Raw genomic sequence first — 20,771 nt, forward strand, 5'->3', positions numbered from 1 at the left:
GGAGGGGCAGGGGTGAGGGCAGAGGTGCGGGAGATAGAACTGACACGGTCGAGGGCAGTGTCAACCACGGTAGAGGGGAATCCTCGGTTGCGGAAAAAGGAAGACATGTCTGAAGCATTGGTGTGGAAGGTGGCGTCGTCGGAGCAGATACGGCGGAGGCGGAGAAACTGGGAGAATGGAATAGAGTCCTTACAGGAAGCGGGGTGGGAGGAAGTGTAGTCCAGGTAGCTGTGGGAGTCAGTGGGCTTGTAGTAAATATTGGTCGATAACCTATCCCCAGAGATGGAGACGGAGAAGTCAAGGAAGGGAAGGGAAGAGTCAGAGATGGACCATGTGAAGGTGAGGGAATAGCGGAAATGCCGGAGGATGATCCGTTGAATGTGGAGGCTGGTGGGGTGAAAGGTGAGGACAAGGGGAACCCTATCGTGGTTCCGGGAGGGAGGGGCAGGGGTGAGGGCAGAGGTGCAGAGGGCAGAGGTCCAGATTGCTTACCTCAAATTAACAAGGTTTGTCAGTTTTCAGTCAGGCCCCTAAATAGAATCACGGTGGCCTAGAATATCCTCTCTAGCACAATCGGCAGTGGGAGTGCGGTGAGGCACAACTTCTGCCTACCTGAGTGACCTGGTGCTGACCCCAGCAAATCCTTTTGGGCTCAGCTTAACTTAAATAGTTTGGTCGGGCACCCGGCTGTACTGCCAGCTCTGGGAGCTCACCACCAGGGCGGGTAATGGGAAATGGCATGCCGTTACAGGAGTCTGACTAGCTTTGCCAACTCTGGTTGGAGGTATTCCTGGAGGTATGGTCACACGATCAGTGTTCACTCGGTCCAGGGGGTTCCACGCAGCCGGTGAGTCAGCTTTTTAATTGAAAGAAAATTCGCATGCGCGGACTTTTAAATAGGCCGCGCGGCCCATACCTTGTAAACGTTGCGATTCCATGTAGTTCAGTATCTTTGCTCATGGTTTCCTGTCAACAGCTGGTGTACGAGAAGTTCCAGGAGGCCTATCTCAAGCAGGATGAGATAAAACCGAGGGCGGGCAAGAGCGGAAATAGTGCCTCACCTGAAATTACAGTTAATTCCACAACAACTTGCATTTTTGCAGCACCTGCCTAATTCTCTGTGTCCTTCCAGCCAACTGCTGCTGCAGAAACAGCGAAGGAACCCCTGTGCTTCGTGTTCTGCGCTCTTTGTTGGATCATTCCCTCTGCTGGCTAAATGTGAACCCTTGGGAACAGACTGACTTGGCTTTCTGTGGTGGGGTGATAGTGGGGGAGTTCCTGCATATCCTTGTGCAGGACATAAATAGGCAATTGTCCTGAGGAGAAGAGATTATAGGTGATTTTTTTTTTCGTTTATGGGATCAGGGTGTCGCTGGCAATGCCAGCATTTATTGGCCATCCCTTGAGAAGGTGGTGCTGAGCTGCCCTCTTGAACCACTGCAGTCCGTATGGTGAAGGTGCTCCCACAGTGCTGTTAGGGAGGGAGTTCCAGGATTTTGACCCAGCGATGATGAAGGATCGGTGATATACTTCTAGGTCAGGATGGTGTGTGACTTGGAGGGGAACTTGGAGGTGGTGGTGCTCCCATGCGCCTGCTGTCCTTGTCCTTCTAGGTGGAAGAGTTCGTGGGTTTGGGAGGTGCTGCCGAAGAAGCCTTGGCGAGTTGCTGCAGTGCATCTTGTACACACTGCAGCCACGGTACGCCGGTGGTGGAGGGAGTGAATGTTTAAGGTGGTGGATGGAGTGCCAATCAAGCGGGCTGCTTTGTCATGGATGGTGTCGAGCTTCTTGAGTGTTGTCGGAGCTGCACTCATCCAGGCAAGTGGAGAGTATTCCATCACACTCCTTACTTGTGCCTTGTAGGTGGTGGAAAGGCTCTGGGGAGTCAGGAGGTGAGACACTTGCTGCAGAATACCTAGCCTCTGACCTGCTCTTGTTGCCACAGTATTTATGTGGCTGGTCCAGTTAAGTTTCTGGTCAATGGTGACTCCCAGAATTTGATGGTGGAGGATTCGGTGATGGTCATGCCATTGAATGTATGGTGTAAGGTAATGTAATGTGGTCTCTACCACATGATCGATACTGCAACCAGAAATGCACTAATTCCGCCGTGACAAATGTTGACACAGTCAACACTGGGGAAATGTTAGGAGTCAGGTGTATGGAGTGACACAGACTGTAGTCTGGGTGGAGTGGGTGGTTAGACTTATTCTGCTGGGTGGGTATGATGCCGATGGGCTCGGTTTTGCCATTGGGGTCAGGCTGGGATGTGTCAGGTGGTTTTTGTGTCAGGACCCTGAATCCGATGTGAAGTGGGAAAAAACTGCGATTTTCCCCTAATTGGGCACTTGATTTCCAGCGTGTGGGAACCCCTGGCCCAATTAGTCTTTCCATCCTGAAAGTCGCCTCCGATGACGTCATCAGTGCTGCTGGATTTAAGGCCTGCAAGCAGCCTTGCTTCTTCTGGAGACTGGAAACGCTTTGGACTAAGGGATATGGAGAGAAGGCAGGAACAGGGTACTGAATTTGGACGATCAGCCATGATCTCATTGAATGGCGGAGCAGGCTCGAGGGGCCGAATGGCCTACTCTTGCTCCTATCTTCTATGTTTCTATGTTTCTATGACGTCATCAGTGCTGCTGGATTTAAGGCCTGCAAGCAGCCTTGCTTCTTCTGGAGACTGGAAACGCTTTGGACATTGTATGAAGGACTTCATTTACCGACCATGTCCACCAGCAAGCAGAAGTGTGCACCTCGCTTTGATGAGCCCTCCCTCCAAGCTCTGGTGCAGGGAGCAAGATCCAATAAGGAGGTGCTCTTCCCTTCCTCAGGGAGAAAAAAGCCACCACAACAGACTAAAGCTGTGTGGCTGCAAGTGGCCCAGGAGGTCAATGCCATCTCTATGTGCCGCAGAACCTGGCTGCAGTGCAGGCAGAGGTTTCATGACCTTCTCCGCACAGGAAAAGTGAGTATGAATTTCTCATCACCCTCAATCTGATCCCCATCGCCTCTCCTCACCAGCACTCAGCTTTGCCAACCTCTTCCTCCACATCCCACTTGACACTGACATCACTGCACCCTTACCCATTCCCTCTCTTTCTATGGTCACATTCACTTAACTATTCAACCTTGCAGCCCTCACACTCCCTATCACTGTGATGCAATGACAACAACTTACAACACACAGGGAGGGCCCTTTGTCTCCTTCTAAGCATCTATGCTATGGATTCTCTACACTCACTCCTTCATTCTCACTCAAACTCCACTTGTGTCCCTCATTGCAGGAAAAGAGAGCCCACAATAAGAGGGAAAGAGCGAGGACAGGAGGAGGGCCACCCTCATTAGCCCAGCTCACCACCTCGAGGAGGCGGCCCTGGAAATTGCCGGGATCGAGGAGGATTCCCAAGTGGGGGACGGACAGGCGGGCGCATCCCAGCAAGCTGGTGACAGAATAGTTTGACATCTCTCTCATTGACATTGCATGAGTTACTGATAATGATTCTGATGCTCTAACAGATTGACTTATGACCATCTGCACAATTCAATGTGCATGCAACCTTTACCTCACATCTCTAACTCTTTCCTTTACTCCCCGACAGGACCAACAAGAGCCCCCGTCCCCACTGTACAGGAGGAGGAGCCTGAGCTTCCAGACTCCTCAGAGGAAGCTGCAACCTCTGAGGGCGCAGCATCAGCAGAATTAAGCGCACCCTGCACCAGCGCAGACACTCACACCTCGGTGGGACCTTCGGGACATAGAGTAGTGTTGTCACCTGGTGTATCACAGTTCACAAGTGAGCATCAGCAGATGGTGAAGACAGGGACAGCAGTGGAGAGTCCTCGTCGCAGTGGGGAGGACGTTCCCAGCTCGGCTCTGCTGCATGTCGACCCTGTGCCTCCGGGTCCATCCAGAAGGAGAGGGGTGCTGGAACTCCAGGAACAGGTGCAGGAGTCTCTGGCCGGTTTTGTCTCCAGGGTCGCTGTGAGTGTGGAGCGAATGGAGGAGCCCATCGCTAACATGAGCAGTCCAGGTGCTGTCCAGCCACTTGCTAGCTCTGAAGTGGGGCTGACCCATGAGAGGGCTGTTGGTAGCATACAACAAGGAAGTGGGGGCTCCTCTCCAAGCGCTCACATGAACATGCCACTGCAGAGCCCTCGGTCAGAGCCCCACCAGAGTCCCCACCCAACTAAGATCGGCGTCTCAACCCCGGCACAGCCGCAGGAGCAGCAGACTGTTGCCGAGCCCTCGCAGGCTCGCCACCCCAGAGGACGTCCGCCAAAGGTGTCGAGACAGGAGCAGTAAGAAAGTGAGCAAGGGGCCTCCACATCTGCTGAAGCCACAGAGGAAGCACCACGTAGGAGCACGCGTAAGAGGAAGATACTGCACAAGTAGTCACAAGGGTAGTCACTTGGGTGTAATGTGTTTAATTTTGAAAAGCCCTCAGTTGCTTATTGTTACAAAAAATTCTGATGGCAAACTGTTGCAGTTGTGTCGCGTGTCATTTCGCTAATGGGACTTCCACATTGAGGGCTTAGGGTGACTTGAAATTTTCAGTATGGTGGTCAGAGTGAAAGGAATCCGCAGGTTCTTGGCCATTGTCGATGGTCTGATAAGAAGGTGCGAGGCAAAAATGTTTGATTGTGCAGGCTAAGCAAATGTGGCCAAGATGAGTGCATCCCTTGCATCCCGGGCAGCAATGTGGTCGTGCGCTGACACCTCCTGACCTGTGCAGCTTCAGGTGGGTGAGCAGCAGCTTGGCGCTCCTGTTGTTGTTGCTGCTGTTGGTGGTGCTGTTGTTCATGGTTCTGCTGCTGCCACGGCTGGTCTTCGTCCGAATCTGATGTCCAGGAGGAAAGGAAATAAATGGTTCCCATGCTTCTGGTATATGCCTCAGTTGAGGAAGCGCTCAGTCAAGGTGGCGAGAGGGGTTTCCCAGGAGGTCACACTGGAGATGAGTGTCAGGCTACAAACTTCCACAACAATGGGTATGCCTGCTAAAGGTTCCTCCAGACCTAATACAACAAAGTTCTGGCACCTGCAAATGATGATTGCTGAAAACTCCTTTTTAATGGTGGAGATGCAGCTGTTAGTAAGCAGTCCACTTGTGAGGCCGCCAGAATTCACTGGCGCGTTCCAGAGGAGACGTGCAGAATGTGCGAAAAGTGTTAAAATCAGAAAGGCCTCACAAAATGGGATTATAGAGGCACATAACAGGTTGTTAAGGGCCTTAAACGAGGTCAGAAAACACGCATTTGGGAAAGTTGCTTGGAGGTGGGATCGGGCCCGCCCACCATTTTTTGCGATTTTACCACCTCACCGCCTCTAATCCCGCCTCCTCGGGCCTGGCAAAATCGAGCCCAAAGTGTTTGCAGTATGAGAGAATGAAAACTAGACTCGGAAAGTACAATTATGACCGAGGGAGTAGTAACTGAGTCTGCAAACTGAGCTTCAAGCCCAACATCTGACTAGTAAAATCATGTTAAATGCACAAAATGTATCAGTCTTCAATTGAATATTATCATTCTTGTTTAAACAGTAATGGGAAATATTACTAGTGGAATATTAAACGCTCGTAATTTACTGAAGTTACAAAAATTGCTGGAATGTTTCTGGGCAATCGAATCAAAGCACTGTTGATACCTCTAACGTCTTGAGTTCCACCCTCGGTACCCTGGTAACAGTCACAACACATCTGCCTTTGTTATTTCACTACAACGGAAGTAGTTTAAGAAAGGGGAAAACACCTTCCATTTATGGAGCGTCTTATAAATCCTTTGATGGCTACCCATCACCCACCCTCTGTATACTTCTGTTATCCAAACCCCCGCTGCCCATATCCTCTCCCACATCACGTCTCACTGACCCATCATCCCCGATCTACATTGGCTCCCAGTCCCCCATCGCCTCCGGTTTAAAATTCCCATCCTTATATTGAATTCCTTTCATGCCTTTACCCCTCCCAATCTCTACAGCCTCCTGTGACCCCACAACCCCTGCCCCCAAATTCTCTGTTCCTCCGACTCCGGCCTCTTGTGCATTTCCCGCCCCCCCACCCCACCCTCCCAGCATCCCATATTGGCAGTCGTGGCTTCAGTCTCCCAAGGCTCCATGCTCTGGAAATCCCTCCCTAAATCCCTCCATCTTTCCACCTCCTCCTTTAAGACCCTCCTTAAAACCTACCACTGTGACACAGCTTTTGGTTAATATTACCTACTTTGGGTTGCGTGTCTATTCCTGATGGCCGCACCTTTGTGACGTGCACTGGGACGTTTAGCTTTGTTGAAGGCCCGCCATAAATGTAATTTATTGTTGTAGTACTACCAGTTTATGTTGTTAGGCGTCTAACTGAATTGGGTGATCAAGTTTCAACCTATCTGAACAAAAGGACTCGACCTGACTGAGCAAAATATGTCAGTTGAAATGGGAGATGGTAACAATTTCTCTACACGTAACAATTTCTTTCAATCGAAAAACGTTCCCTCCTCTACCTAGTCACAGTGAAACGCGGTCTTGAATAGTAGATACAATAACTGAATCTATATATATCTATAGTGACGTTGATCTCCGAGTCCCGCTCAGTAATTCTCCTGACAGGATCCCTCCCTCCGTGCACACACAGTTACATCAATAATGAAGGTGTGTCACCCAGCGATTTCTAAGTTGGTCAAACATGGCCGCGATGTTGCCGTCCGAGGTGGCCGGAGTCGGTGTCGGCTCTTTTTCCGAGTGGCAGGCAGTGACTAGTGGGGTACCACAGGGATCGGTCCTAGGACCCCAGCTATTCACAATATATATAAATGATCTAGACGAGGGAACTAGATGTAATATCTCCAAGTTTGCAGACGACACAAAGCTGGGTGGGCGTGTGTGCTGTGAGGAGGATGCCGAGAAACTCCAATATAATTTGGACAGGTTGGGTGATTGGGCAGATGCAGTATAATGTGGATAAATGTGAGGTAATCCACTTTGGTGGCAAAAACAGGAAGGCAGATTATTATCTGAATGGCAATAGATTGGGAGAAGGGGAAGTGCAACGAGACCTGGGTGTCCTTGTGCACCAGTCGCTGAAGGTAAGCATGCGGGTGCAGCAGGCGGTTAAGAAGGTAAATGGTATGTTGGCCTTCGTAGCGAGAGGGTTCGAGTACAGGAACAAGGATGTCTTGCTGCAGTTGTACAGGGCCTTGTGAGACCACACCTTGAGTATTGTGTGCAGTTTTGGTCGTCTTATCTGAGGAAGGATGTTCTTGCCATGGAGGGAGTGCAGCGAAGATTCACCAGACTGATACCTGGGATGGCAGGAATGACGTATGAGGAGAGATTGGGTCGATTGGGCTTATACTCGCTGGAGTTTAGAGGAATGAGAGGGGATCTCTTTGAAACTTATAAATTTCTAACAGGATTGGACAGACTGGATGCAGGAAGGTTGTTCCCGATGGCTGGGGAGTCCAGAACCAGGGGTCACAGTCTAAGGATAAGGGGTAAGCCATTTAGGACTGAGATGAGGAGGAATTTCTTCACCCAGAGAGTGGTGAACCTGTGGAATTCTCTGCCACAGAAGGCAGTGGAGGCCAATTCATTAAATATATTCAAGAAGGAGTTGGATACATTTCTTAAGGCTAAAGGCATCAAGGGATATGGGGAGAAGGCAGGGACAGGGTACTGAATTTGGATGAGCAGCCATGATCTCATTGAATGGCGGAGCAGGCTCGAGGGGCCGAATGGCCTACTCCTGCTCCTATCTTCTATGTTTCTATGTCGCGGTCCCAGCCCGCTGCCTTCTGCAGCCCGCACACTCCAAGTGCGTTTTCCTTGATTGGGATTGTTAAGCCCGCCCTGCGAGGTACCCAGCCAATTAATAGGAAGTGGGTCTGATGACGTCATTTGATGACGCGCCATCAGCCGGTTTCCTTAAGGGGCCATGTCCAAATTGATCTTGACAGTTGTGCTGTCGGTGTTCTACAGCATTGAGGTGCTGCAAACACTGACAAGCACTGCACAGAGGTGCATGGCTGCACCTAGGCTCTCTCATGACTCCCTCTATATGCTTATGGAGGGAGTCACAGCACACAGGGAGGTTCTCTTCCTTTCCAAAAGGCAGAAGAGACCTCCCCAGGAGACCAACACAGCCTGGTTGCACATTGCACAGGAGGACCAGGCTGCAGTGGCGCAAACCTTTCAATGATCTCAGTAGATCATAAGATATTACTGCCAAGCCACACTCAACCTCATCCTGCTGTGCCACTCATCACACCCCCATCACTCTGCCTTCCCTACCCTACTCCTGCACATCCTTACGCCAACTTACCTTGCACCTCCACCCATCCCTCTCTATCTACATTATCACTTCCCCATCTCACTAACCAGCCCTCACACTCACCCTCAACCTACTGCAAGCATACCAACTAACAACACACAAGGGTAGGCACCTGGGTGGTTTAGCCAATGTTCATGTGAAGTTTCTGTTAATGTGTTGTCAAACATTGCAATCTATATTTTCAATACTTTACATTATTGGACAGATCTGTGCTCACCTTTGGAAGTGTCTTAGTGAGTTCCAGTGAATGTTGAGACATAACTGCCCGCCCCCCACCCACAATTGTGATGAGTATGAAAGGAATGGCTTGGGCATTGTAGGGATACTGTATGGTGCTGGTGTGGGGTGGTGTCAGCCTGGTGCATCATGTGGCAGCCAGGGTGTACAGCATCAAGTGAAGTAAATCTGGCCATGGTGATGCCATCGCTGGCCTCCCGGGCAGCAAAGTTGTCGGGTGCTGATGCCCTGTGTCCTGTGCAGCATCAAGTGATTGCGGAGAAGGTTGATATTGTTGTTGGTGATGTTGGTGCTGGGGCTGATTGTGGTGGGATTCAGAGGACCAAGGAATAGATGGCAGCTGAAGTCGAGATGACAGAAGCGATCTGTCATTGGTGAGAGAGCTTGCTCCAAGGAGGTGACACTGGATAGCGAGTTTACTCCAAACATTTCCAAACTACATAAAGCTCAAAAGTGTCTTCCAAGTCCTGAAGGCTCAAGCTTCTGACATTGGAAAGTGAACAGCTGTGAAATGGTAGCTTTCAGACCACTTTTGCAGCTGTCACCTATTCACAGCAATGGGGAGACATAGAGAATCCAACTTACTTACCCGACGTGATCTCCAAATGACGTGAACATACGAAATAGGAGCAGGAGTTGGCCATTCGGCCCTTCGAGCCTGCTCCGCCATTCAATGAGATCATGGCTGATCTTCTGCCTCAACTCCATTCACCAGCCCTATCGCCATATCCCTTGATGCCCTTACTAGTCAGAGATCTATTAATATAAACGAACCCCGTTAAAAAAGCGGGAAAATAGAAAAAGGCTGGCAAAATAGTAGCAAACAAGCGTTTAACAAGCATTTAACTATCTTAAATGCCTTAAAGCACTTTACAGCCAATGAAGTAATTTTTGAAGTGTAGTCACTGTTGTAATGTGGGAAAATGCGGCAGCCAATTTGCGCACAGCAAGCTCCCACAAACAGCAATGTGATTATGACCAGATAATCTGTTTTTGTTCTGTGGATTGAGGGATAAATATTGGCCAGGACACCGGGGAGATCCGTGTTCGCTCTAAGCGCTCCAGGGGTTCCACGCAACCGGTGAGTCGGCTTTTTAATTGAAAGAAAATGCTCATGCGCGGACTTTTAAATGGGCCGCGTGGCCCATACCTTGTAAACGTTGCGGTTCCATGTAGCTCAGTATCTTTGCTCGTGTTTTCCTGTCAACAGCTGGTGTGCGAGAAGTTCCAGGAGGCCTCTCACAAGCGGAAAGAGATAAAACCGAGGGCGGGCAAGAGCGGAAATAGTAACTCACTGAAATTACAGTTAATTCCACAACAACTTGAATTGTTGCAGCACCTGCCTAATTCTCTGTGTCTTCCCACCTAATTGCTGCTGCAGAAACAGCGAAGGAACCCCTGTGCGTCGTGTTCTGCGCTCTTTGTTGGATCATTCCCTCTGCTGGCTAAATGTGAAATCCTGGGAACAGACTGACTTCTCTTTCTGTGGTGGGGTGATAGTGGGGGAGTTCCTGCATATCCCTAAAATGTAAAAATGAAACAGTGACTGAGTAAAACTTTAAAAGATGGAAATGGGTAATTTGAGGGAAATTCACTGGAGACACTCCGTGATCAGCTGGACTTCTAGTTAACACAGTGATTAAAAGAAAAGTAACTGTACCTTTTGTGCAAGTGTATTTGTTTTTCCGTTTTAACATTATTATACAGCGCCATTAACATAGTAAAATGTCCAAAGGCGGTTCGCAAGAGCATTAGCAAAGTAAATTTGACACCGAGCCACATAAGGAGATATTACGACAGGAACTTGGTCACAGAGGTAGGTTTTAAGGAGCGTCCTCAAGGAGGAGAGAGAGGTAGTAAGGTTTAGGGATGGAGTTCCAGAGCTTTGAGCCTCGGCAGCTGAAGGCACGGCCGCCAATGGTGGAGCGATTAATGATGTGCCATCAATAACTCAAAGACAAGGAGTTTAAAGGATTCAACTGAAGGCTTTTAATCACTAAGAACATTGCAGGTCTTTCCACATCGGGTTCGTCTGATAGAATGACTCATACAGCTCTTGAGACCTTTATATGACAAAAGACAGGGGCGTAGCCAATACACACAATAGGAAAAAGGGGGCGGTACACACAATACAAAGCAGGTAAAACGAAGGGGCTGATGAAGGCATATATTTCATCACATTCACCCCTTCTACAGATTTAGTCTGTCCGGGGGTGTGATAGTCCTTCCCGAACGTCGCAACAGTACCTCGGGTTCCAACCGGGAGTCCGTGGTGCCCTCCTGGGCATACCCATGTGTTGGGGGTGTTGCAGGTACTTCTGGGGGTGGTGAGCCTGGGGATGGTGGAGGTTCTTCTGGGGGTGGTGGTGATGGGTCGTCGTCGCTTCCTGCCGAGGCGAGGTCCTTTATGGACACGGTGTCCTCACGCCCGTCGGCGTGCTTGACGTACGCGTACTGTGGGTTTGCGTGGAGTAGGTGTACTGCCTCCACGAGGGGATCCGTTTTGTGGCCCCTCACATGCTTCCGTAATAGGACTGTCCCTGGGGTGGAGAGCCACGGGGGTAGGGACACTCCTGAGGTTGATTTGCGGGGAAAAACAAACATCTTCTCGTGAGGAGTGGCGTTAGTAGCAGTACACAGTAGCGACCTTATCGAGTGGAGTACGTCTGGGAGGACCTCTTGCCAGCGGGAGGTGGGGAGGCCTTTAGACCTTAGTGCTAAGGTGACCGCCTTCCACACTGTCGCGTTCTCCCTCTCCACTTGCCCGTTACCCCGGGGGTTATAACTAGTGGTCCGACTCGTGGCTATCCCCTTCGACAGCAGGTATTGGCGCAGTTCGTCGCTCATGAACGACGCCCCCCTGTCAGTGTGGATGTAGTTAGGCATGCCGAACATGCAAAACAGGTTGCCGAGGCACTTGATGACCATGGCACTGGTCATGTCTGGGCAGGGGTAGGCGAATGGGAAGCGGGAGTACTCGTCCACAATGTTGAGAAGGTACACATTGCGGTCGGTGGAGGGGAGTAGTCCCTTGAAATCTAAGCTCAGGCGCTTGAATGGCCGTGTAGCTTTGATCAGGTGGGCTTGGTCGGGCCTGAAAAAACGGGGCTTGCATTCCGCACAGGTGCGGCAGTCCCTGGTCATCGACCGGACCTCCTCGATGGAATAGGGGAGATTACGGGATTTTATAAAGTGAAATAGCCGGGTGACCCCCGGGTGGCAGAGGCCATTGTGGAGGCCCTGTAGCCTGTCCCCCTGGATGCTGGCACACATCCCTCATGATAGGGCGTCGGGGGATTCGTTGAGGGCCCCTGGCCTATATATTATGTCGTACTCAAACGTGGAGAGTTCGATCCGCCACCTGAGAATTTTGTCGTTCTTGATCTTCCCCCTCTGTTTGTTGTTAAACATGAAGGCTACCGACCGCTGGTCGGTAAGCAGGGTGAAGCATTTGCCGGCTAGGTAGTGCCTCCAGTGCCGCACTGCCTCCACTATGGCCTGGGCCTCCTTCTCTACCGAGGAGTGCCTGATCTCGGGTCCTTGGAGGGTTCTTGAGAAAAAGGCTACGGGCCGCCCATCCTGGTTGTGGGTGGCTGCTAAAGCGAAGTCGGACGCATCGCTTTCAACCTGGAAAGGGATGTTTTCGTCCACTGCCTGCAGCGCGGCCTTCTCAATGTCGTGTTTAATGCTGTTGAAGGCGGCGTGGGCCTTGGCCGTGAGCGGGAAGGACATTGATTTCAGGAGGGGATGGGCCTTGTCGGAATAATTGGGGACCCATTGGGCGTAATAGGAGAAGAACCCCAGGCACCTTTTCAGGGCCTTGGGAGTGTTTGGTAGGGGTAGCTCCCGTAGGGGGCGCAATCGGTCGGGGTCCGGACCGATTTCCCCGTTTTCCACCACGCAGCCCAGGATACAGAGGCGCGTGGTGCTAAAGACACACTTATCCTCGTTGTAGGTGAGATTGAGCCTGAGGGCGGTTTTCAGAAATCTCGCGAGGTTCGAGTCGTGGTCTTGCTGGTCGTGGCCGCAGATGGTGACGTTGTCTAGGTATGGGTAGGTGGCTGTTAACTGGTTCTCATCGACCATACGGTCCATCTCCCGCTGGAAGACCGAGACCCCATTCGTTACCCCAAAGGGGACTCTGAGGAAGTGGTAGAGGCGTCCGTTCGCCTCGAAGGCGGTATATGGACGGTCCTCCGGCCTAATGGGGAGCTGGTGGTATGCCAATTTTAGGTCGATGGTGGAAAACACCCGGTATTGCGCAATTTGGTTAACCATATCCGCTATGCGGGGCAGAGGGTAGGCGTCTAGCTGGGTGTATAGATTAACCGTCTGGCTATAATCTATCACCATCCGCTTCTTTTCGCTACCCTTAACTACTACTACCTGGGCGCGCCACGGGCTGGTACTGCATTCGATGATACCCTCCCGCTTGAGTCTTTCTACTTCCGACGCAATGAACCGTCTGTCCTCCCAGCTGTACCGCCTACTCTTGGTCGCTATGGGTCGACAGTTGGGTGCGAGGTTGGCGAACAGAGAGGGCGGCTTGACCTTCAGGGTAGCCAGACCGCACACTGTGAGGGGCGGCTGGGACCCACCGTAGGTAAGCATGATACTTTGGTGGTGGCACTGGAAGTCCAGACCCAAGATCACGCTCACACAGAGATCTGGCATTATCAATAGTTTAAAATCTCTGTAATCGGTGCCTTTTACCGACAACATAACCGCGCAGAAACCTGTAATTTTTGAGGTATGAGTCTTATCAGCCATGGCGATTTTGCCCTGTGTGGGGACTATCGTTAGTGAAAGTCGTTTTACCAGGCTAGGATGAATAAAGCTTTCGGTGCTCCCGCAGTCAATCAAGCATTTAACCTTGTTCCCGTTTACCTCTATGTCCATCATCGATGTAGACAACGGATGCGACCTGGATTGATCCACTGTGATCGAGGCCACCAGTGGGTCCTGGAGGTCCGTGTAGTCGGGGCAAGATGGTGGACTCCATGAGGGTGGACAAGATGGCCGCCCCCACGGCGCGCACGCGGCGGAGTTGGAGGCGGGGTTCCCTCTGCAGACTTTGCTGAAATGTCCTTTCTTCCCGCATTTAAAACAGGTGGTGCCGTTCGCTGGGCACAGATGCCTGGAGTGTTTGTCCTGGCCGCAGAAGTAGCATTTCGGGCCCCGATGCATCGCGGCAGTAGTGGGGCTCCTGGGTGGGGGCTGGGGCTCCGACGGTGCTGGGCTGGCCTGAGACCTGGGAGGTGAAGATGGCTTCCAAGATGGCAGCCCCCACGGCGCGCACGAGGCGGAGTGGGCCGCGTGGCCTGAGGAACAGGATTCAGAGTTCCTCTGGGCCATATCCAGCGATCGCGCTATGCCCATAGCCTGTTTTAAGTCCAGTCCCTCCTTTTCAAACAGCTTCTGCCGAATGTAATTTGAACTGAGGCCCGCAATAAAGGAGTCTCAGATCAGCTCCTCCGTGTACACGATGGCAGACACGGCCTTACAGTTACAGTCTCTGCCCAGTACTTTTAGGCTTAGCATGAAGTCCTCTAGTGACTCACCATGCCGCTGCGTGCGAGTAGCCAGAAGATGACTGGCGTACACCTCGTTTATTGGCCGCACGTAGTGGGCCTTCAGAATGGTGCAGGCATCCCCGTAGCTGGTGGCATCTTGGATGAGAGGGGAGACCCGATGGCTCACCCAGTTTCGCAGGATTCCCAGTTTCACGTCTCCGGTGGCGGCTGCGGCTGCTATGGTGGTGGATGAGTTTGCGATGAAAAATTCGAAGCATTGGAACCAGTGTCCGAACTGTGTGGCTGCGTCTGAGGCGTGGGGGTCCAGATCCAAGCGCTCTGGTTTCAGGAGTCGATCCATCTTGGTGTTTTAGTGATTAAAATTGATGTGCCATCAATAACTCAAAGACAAGGAGTTTAAAGGATTCAACTGAAGGCTTTTAATCACTAAGAACATTGCAGGTCTTTCCACATCGGGTTCGTCTGATAGAATGACTCATACAGCTCTTGAGACCTTTATATGACAAAAGACAGGGGCGTAGCCAATACACACAATAGGAAAAAGGGGGCGGTACGCACAATACAAAGCAGGTAAAACACAGGGGCTGATGAAGGCATATATTTCATCACAATTAAAATCAGGGATGCGCAAGAGGCCAGACTTGGAGGAGCACAGAGATCTCGGGGTGGTTGTAGGGCGAGGACGAGCCCAGCAGCGAGGTCGAGGCCCAGGAGTGGCACAGCATGGACCAGCAGCGGGGTCGGGAGGACCACACTGCAACCTATGAAACTCAGGCAGAGAGGGCCTGAGGGAAGGAGGGAGGAGGACAGTAGCAGTATGTTTGTGTGTGTGTGCTAGGCCGATGTAGCAGAGCCTGGTCTCCAATCGTCTTGGATCCCCTTGACATTGGACCAGGACCTTGCTCTGTCAAGCCCGTGTGGTAGCTGGTGTGCAACGGCCACCCCACGTTAAAAGAATTCACGCACAGGCATCTTCCACCCTTTAAAATGAAGTTCAGGACCTGAAACGTCAGGACCCTCATGGACAACCCCAACAGCGACAGACCAGAACGGCATACTGCTATCGTTGCCCGAGAGCTCAGACGGTTCGACATAGACATCGCCGCCCTAAGCGAGACTGGCGGGCAGGGAAAGGCCAGCTCAAGGAGCAAGGCAGTGGCTACACCTTCTTCTGAAAAGGCAAACCTGAAGAAAAACGTCGCCTCCATGGGGTAGGCTTCACATAAAAAATGAACTGGTTGAACGTCTCAGAGACTCTCCTAGCGGTATAAACGAGCGCCTCATGACTCTTCAGCTCACCCTAGCCCAGAACCAGTGCGCTACGGTCATCAGTGCGTACGCCCCAACACTGGAAGCCACAGACTAGACCAAAGAGGAATTCTACTCCAGCCTCGAACAATCCTGTCCCAAGTCCGAACGGGTGACAAGCTAATCCTCCTTGGCGACTTCAACGCCAGAGTTGGAAAGGACACAGACCTCTGGGGAGGTGTGATCGGCAGAGAGGGGGTAGGGAAAGCCAACTCCAAAGGTACCTTCCTCCTGACGAAATGCTTAGCACATGGCCTTGTCATAACCAACACCTTGTTCCGTCAGAGAGACAAGTACAAGGCTTCTTGGCAACACCCTCGCTCCAAGCACTGGCATCTGCTGGACTACGTCCATCATCCGAGCGTGGGACCGCAAAGACGTCCGCATCACCCGCGCCATGACAGGAGCTGATGACTGCTGGACAGACCACCGCCTAATCTGCTCTGTCATCTCCATCAATGTAGCCCCAAAACAACGGCGGCAACAGAAACAATGCCGCAGGAAAATTAACGCTGGAGCACTCAAAGACCCCGCTAAGAAAGCCCTATTCAGCCTGCACCTCACAACCTGTTCAACCTCCGTCGCCTCCAGTCCAGATCCAAGGTCGTCCCATCCTCTGTCATCGAATTACAGTATGCAGACGACGCTTGCGTCTGCGCTCACTCGGAGATCGAACTCCAAACCATCGTCAACACCTTCACTGAAGCGTACGAGAGCATGGGCCTTACACTAAACATCCGTAAGACAAAGGTCCTCTACCAACCTGCCCCCGCCACATAGTACTGCCTCCCGATTATCAAAATCCATGACGAGGCCTCGGACAACGTGGACCACTTTCCATACCTCGGGAGCCTACTGTCAACAGGGGCAGACGTCGATGAAGAAGTCCAACATCACCTTCAGTGTGCCGGTGCAGCCTTCGGTCGCCTGAGGAAGAGAATGTTTGAAGACCAGGACCTCAAACCCAGCACCAAGCTCATGGTATACAGAGCAGTAGTGATACCTACCCTCCTGTATGCTTCAGAGACATGAACCATGTACAGCAGGCACCTCAAAGCACTGGAAAGGTACCACCAATGCTGCCTCCGCAAGATCCTGCAAATCCATTGGCAGGATAGGCGCACCAACGTCAGTGTTCTCGCTCAGGCCAACATCCCCAGCATTGAAGCTTTGCCCACGCTCGATCAGCTCCGATGGACAGGTCACATTGTCCGCATGCCCGATACGAGACTCCCAAAACAAGCGCTCTACTCGGAGCTCCGGCACGGCAAGAGAGCCCCAGGTGGGCAGAGGAAACGCTTCAAGGACACCCTCAAAGCCTCCTTGAAAAAGTACAACATCCCCACCGACACCTGGGAATCCCTGGCCCAAGACTGCACAAAGTGGAGGAGAAGCATCCGGGAAGGCACCGAACACCTCGAGTCTCTTCGCCGGGAGCAAGCGGAAGCCAAGCGCAAACAGCAGAAGGAGCGCACGTCAACCCAAGCACCCCACCCACCCGCCCCTTCAACCACCGTCTGCCCCACCTGTGACAGAGACTGTAGGTCCCGCATTGGACTCATCAGTCACCTGAGAACTCATTTTTAGTGTGGAAGCAAGTCATCCTCGGTTCCGAGGGACTGCCTAAGAAGAAGACTTCTCTTTGCTAGAGAAAAGATCCCCAGCCTGGTCAATCATTCCTGATAGATATAACCTCTCGGTTCTTATATCTATGGAAAGTTTTAATAGAGTAGACACACAGAGAGAGTGTATCCACTTGTGGGGATGAGTAAAACTAGGGGGTATCCATATAAGATACCTTTACCGGTGTCCTGGCCAATATTTATCCCTCAATCAACATCACTAATGCAGACGATCTGGTCATTATCACATTGCTGTTTGTGGGAACTTGCTGTGCGCAAATTGGCTGCCGCGTTTCCTACATTACAACAGTGACTACACTTCAAAAAGTGCTTCATTGGCTGTAAAGGGCTTTGGACGACCGGTGGTCATGAAAGGCGCTATAGAAATGCAAATTCTTTCTTTTTCTTTTAAGCTAGTCACCAAGAAATCAGATCGGGAATTCAGAGGAAACCTCTTCAGCCAGAGAGTGGTGAGAATGTGGAGCTCGCTACCACAGGGAGTGGTCATACAATCATAGAAATTTACGGCACAGAAGGAGGCCATTCGGCCCATCGTGTCTGTGCCGGCCGAAAAAGAGCTCTCCAGCCTAGTCCCACTTTCCCGCTCTTGGTCCGTAGCCCTGTAGGTTGCGGCACTTCAAGTGCATATCCAAGTACTTTTTAAATGCGATGAAGGTTTCTGCCTCTACCACCCTTTCAGGCAGTGAGTTCCAGACCCCCACCGCCCACTGGGTGAAAAAAGATCTCCCTCATTCCCCTCTAATCCTTCTCCAATTACGTTAGATCTATGCCCCCTGGTTATTGACCTCTCTGCTAAGGGAAATAGGTTCTGCCTATCCAATCTATCTAGGCCCCTCATAATTTTATACACCTCAATCAAGTCTCCCCTCGGCCTCCTCTGTTCCAAAGGTTGAGGCAAATAGTATAGATGCATTTAAGGGGAAGCTAGATAAGCGTTTGAGGGAGAAGAGGATAGAGGAAATGCTGATAGAGTTAGATGATAGGTCAGGGAGGACCAGTGGTCACAAATTTAAGTTGTATAAGGCCAGATCGAGGTTGGATACCAGGAGATGGTTCTTTTATGTGTTGAATTTCATCTGCCGTGAGTCCACCCATTCCACCAGCCTGTCTGTGTCCTTTTTAAGTCTATTACTATCCTCCTGATTGTTTACTACACTTCCAAGTTTTGTATCATCTGCCAATTTCGAAATTGTGCCCTATACCCCCAAGTCCAAGTCATTAATGTCTATCATAAACAGCAGTGGTCCTAGTACTGAACCTTGGGGAACTCCACTGTATACCTCCCTCCAGCCCAAGAAACAACCATTAAATAGAATATACAGCACAGAAACAGGCCATTTGGCCCAACCAGTCCATGCTGGGGTTCATGTTCCACTCGAGTCTTCTCCCATCCTTCCTCATGTGAACATACGACATACGTACAATGACGGACAGGTAAAGACCCTCTGGTCCATCCTGCCTGTCTCACACAATTGCGATACCTTGTGTATCACAATATATACACCCTCCACCCCACCCGAAACCATGTGATCTCCTGGGAGAGGCAAAAAAACAGCTAAAAAACCCAGGCCAATTGGGGGACAAAAATCTGGGAACTTCCTCTCCGCGATTGCCATCTAGACGAGCAAACTAGTCCAGGAGATCACTCTGGCCCTGAACTCTCTGCAGTGCCGACCTTCTGTAAGAGGTGATCTCCGCCCCAGCCAGAAACAGGCCCAGCTCTCGCTCGAAGGGATTCAGCGAATCAGCGTCCACCACACGAGACGGCAGCCTGTTCCAGAGGTCCACTACCAGGTTCAGTACTAGGACCACTGCTGTTTATGATAGACATTAATGACTTGGACTTGGGGGTATAAGGCACAATTTCGAAATTGGCAGATGATACAAAACTTGGAAGTGTAGTAAACAATCAGGAGGATAGTAATAGACTTAAAAAGGACACAGACAACTGGTGGAATGGGTGGACTCACGGCAGATGAAATTCAACGCATAAAAGATACATTTTGATAGGAAGAAAGAGAGACAATAGCTGGGGGACCAGCAAGGCCCAGACAATGCGAATTGGCTGCAAGCCACGACAGCCAGGATACTGCGGGTGCACGAACCGTGTATACAGGGACTGTTTCTCCCGAGTCGCCAGCAGCAGCATTTCAGAGACCAATCGCCCATTCCGGCAGATAGCGGGAGGGCTGGGAATCCTACACCACCCTTTGTATAAAGAAATTCCTCCTAAATTCTTTTTTTGATCAGTTAGTGGCTATCTTATATTGATATCCCATTGTTCTTGACTCACCCACAAGTGGAAGCAATTTTTCCACATCTACCCTATCATAGGAACAGGAGGAGGCCATTCAGCCCATCGAGCCTATTCCACCATTCAATTTGATCTTGGCTGACCTGCACCTCAAATACATTTACCTGCCTTTGCTCCACAATCCTTTAGATGTTTACCAAATAAAAATCTATCAATCTCAGTGTTGAACATTTCAATTGACCCAGCATTCATAGTCTGTTGGGAGAACGAGTTCCAGATCCACTATCCTTTGTGGAAAAAGTGCTTCCTGATTTCACTCCTAAATGGCCGAGCTCTAAATTTAAGATTGTGCCCCCTTGTTCTGGATTCCCCCATCCTCGTGAATCTTTTTTGGCACTTCCTTCAATGCTTTTTGTAGTATGGAGACCAGAACTACACAGAATTCTCCAAGTGTGGTCTAACCAAGGTTCTATCTAAAGTTAACATTACCCCCCTTCTGTATTCTATTCCTCTAGTCCCAGTACTTTGTACTTACTAGACAGATTAGATGCAGGAAGGATGTTCCCGATGGCGGGGGAGTCCAGAACCAGGGGTCACAGTCTAAGGATAAGGGGTAAGCCATTTAGGACTGAGATGAGGAGGAATTTCTTCACCCAGCGAGTGGTGAACCTGTGGAATTCTCTACCACAGAAGGCAGTAGAGGCCAATTCATTAAATATATTCCAGAAGGAGTTAGATATATTTCTTAAGGCTAAAGGAATCAAGGGATATGGGGAGAAAGCAGGGACAGGGTACTGAATTTGGATGATCAGCCATGATCTCATTAAATGGCGGAGCAGGCTCGAGGGGCCGAATGGCCTATTCCTGCTCCTATCTTCTATGTTTCTATGTACTCTTTATGGCCTCTCGCTAAATTCCTGTAAATGTTGCTCTGCTCCTCTCTCATTCTCTGAATTTCTGTAATCCATTCTGCTCTGCTTCCACTGGCTAATTCTTTCTGTCTCTCTCTCTGAATTTCTGTCTGCTTTTCTCTTTCTTCATGTGTAAGGCATGTATCCAGGAATTTAGGAAGATTTGTGCACAAAAATGTTATCAGTTATACAAGAACAAACAGCGGCTTTGTTTACTCTGTTGGAAAAGATGGGGCTGATAACACGATGGTGCGTCCTTCCAGGGAAAATGAGGTGTGGCACCTGAGGTGCTTGGATTGTCCAAATAAGGTGGTGAGTCAGAGTGGGGCTGGGCACCAGTGCACAAGTTGTACGCGCGGCTCGATTTCTTTTTTTTAATTACGCATCCTGTGTGCCTGAGCAGCGCCACAACTGCACAATGCAACCGAACGGGCATTGGAGGAGAGGTCACCGTGGAAAATTCTAAAAAAACACAACCTGCCCTCCTCCCCCGTCACCACCATCCCCACCCCAGCCACCCTGGGAACAATGCCCCGGTGCTCCTGTAGCTGGCTCCGGGGAATTGCCCT

The sequence above is a fragment of the Somniosus microcephalus genome, chromosome 20 (assembly GCF_052327205.1).
Source record: "Somniosus microcephalus isolate GS21.2 chromosome 20, FLI_Smic_1.0, whole genome shotgun sequence".
In the NCBI taxonomy this organism is placed as follows: domain Eukaryota; kingdom Metazoa; phylum Chordata; class Chondrichthyes; order Squaliformes; family Somniosidae; genus Somniosus; species Somniosus microcephalus.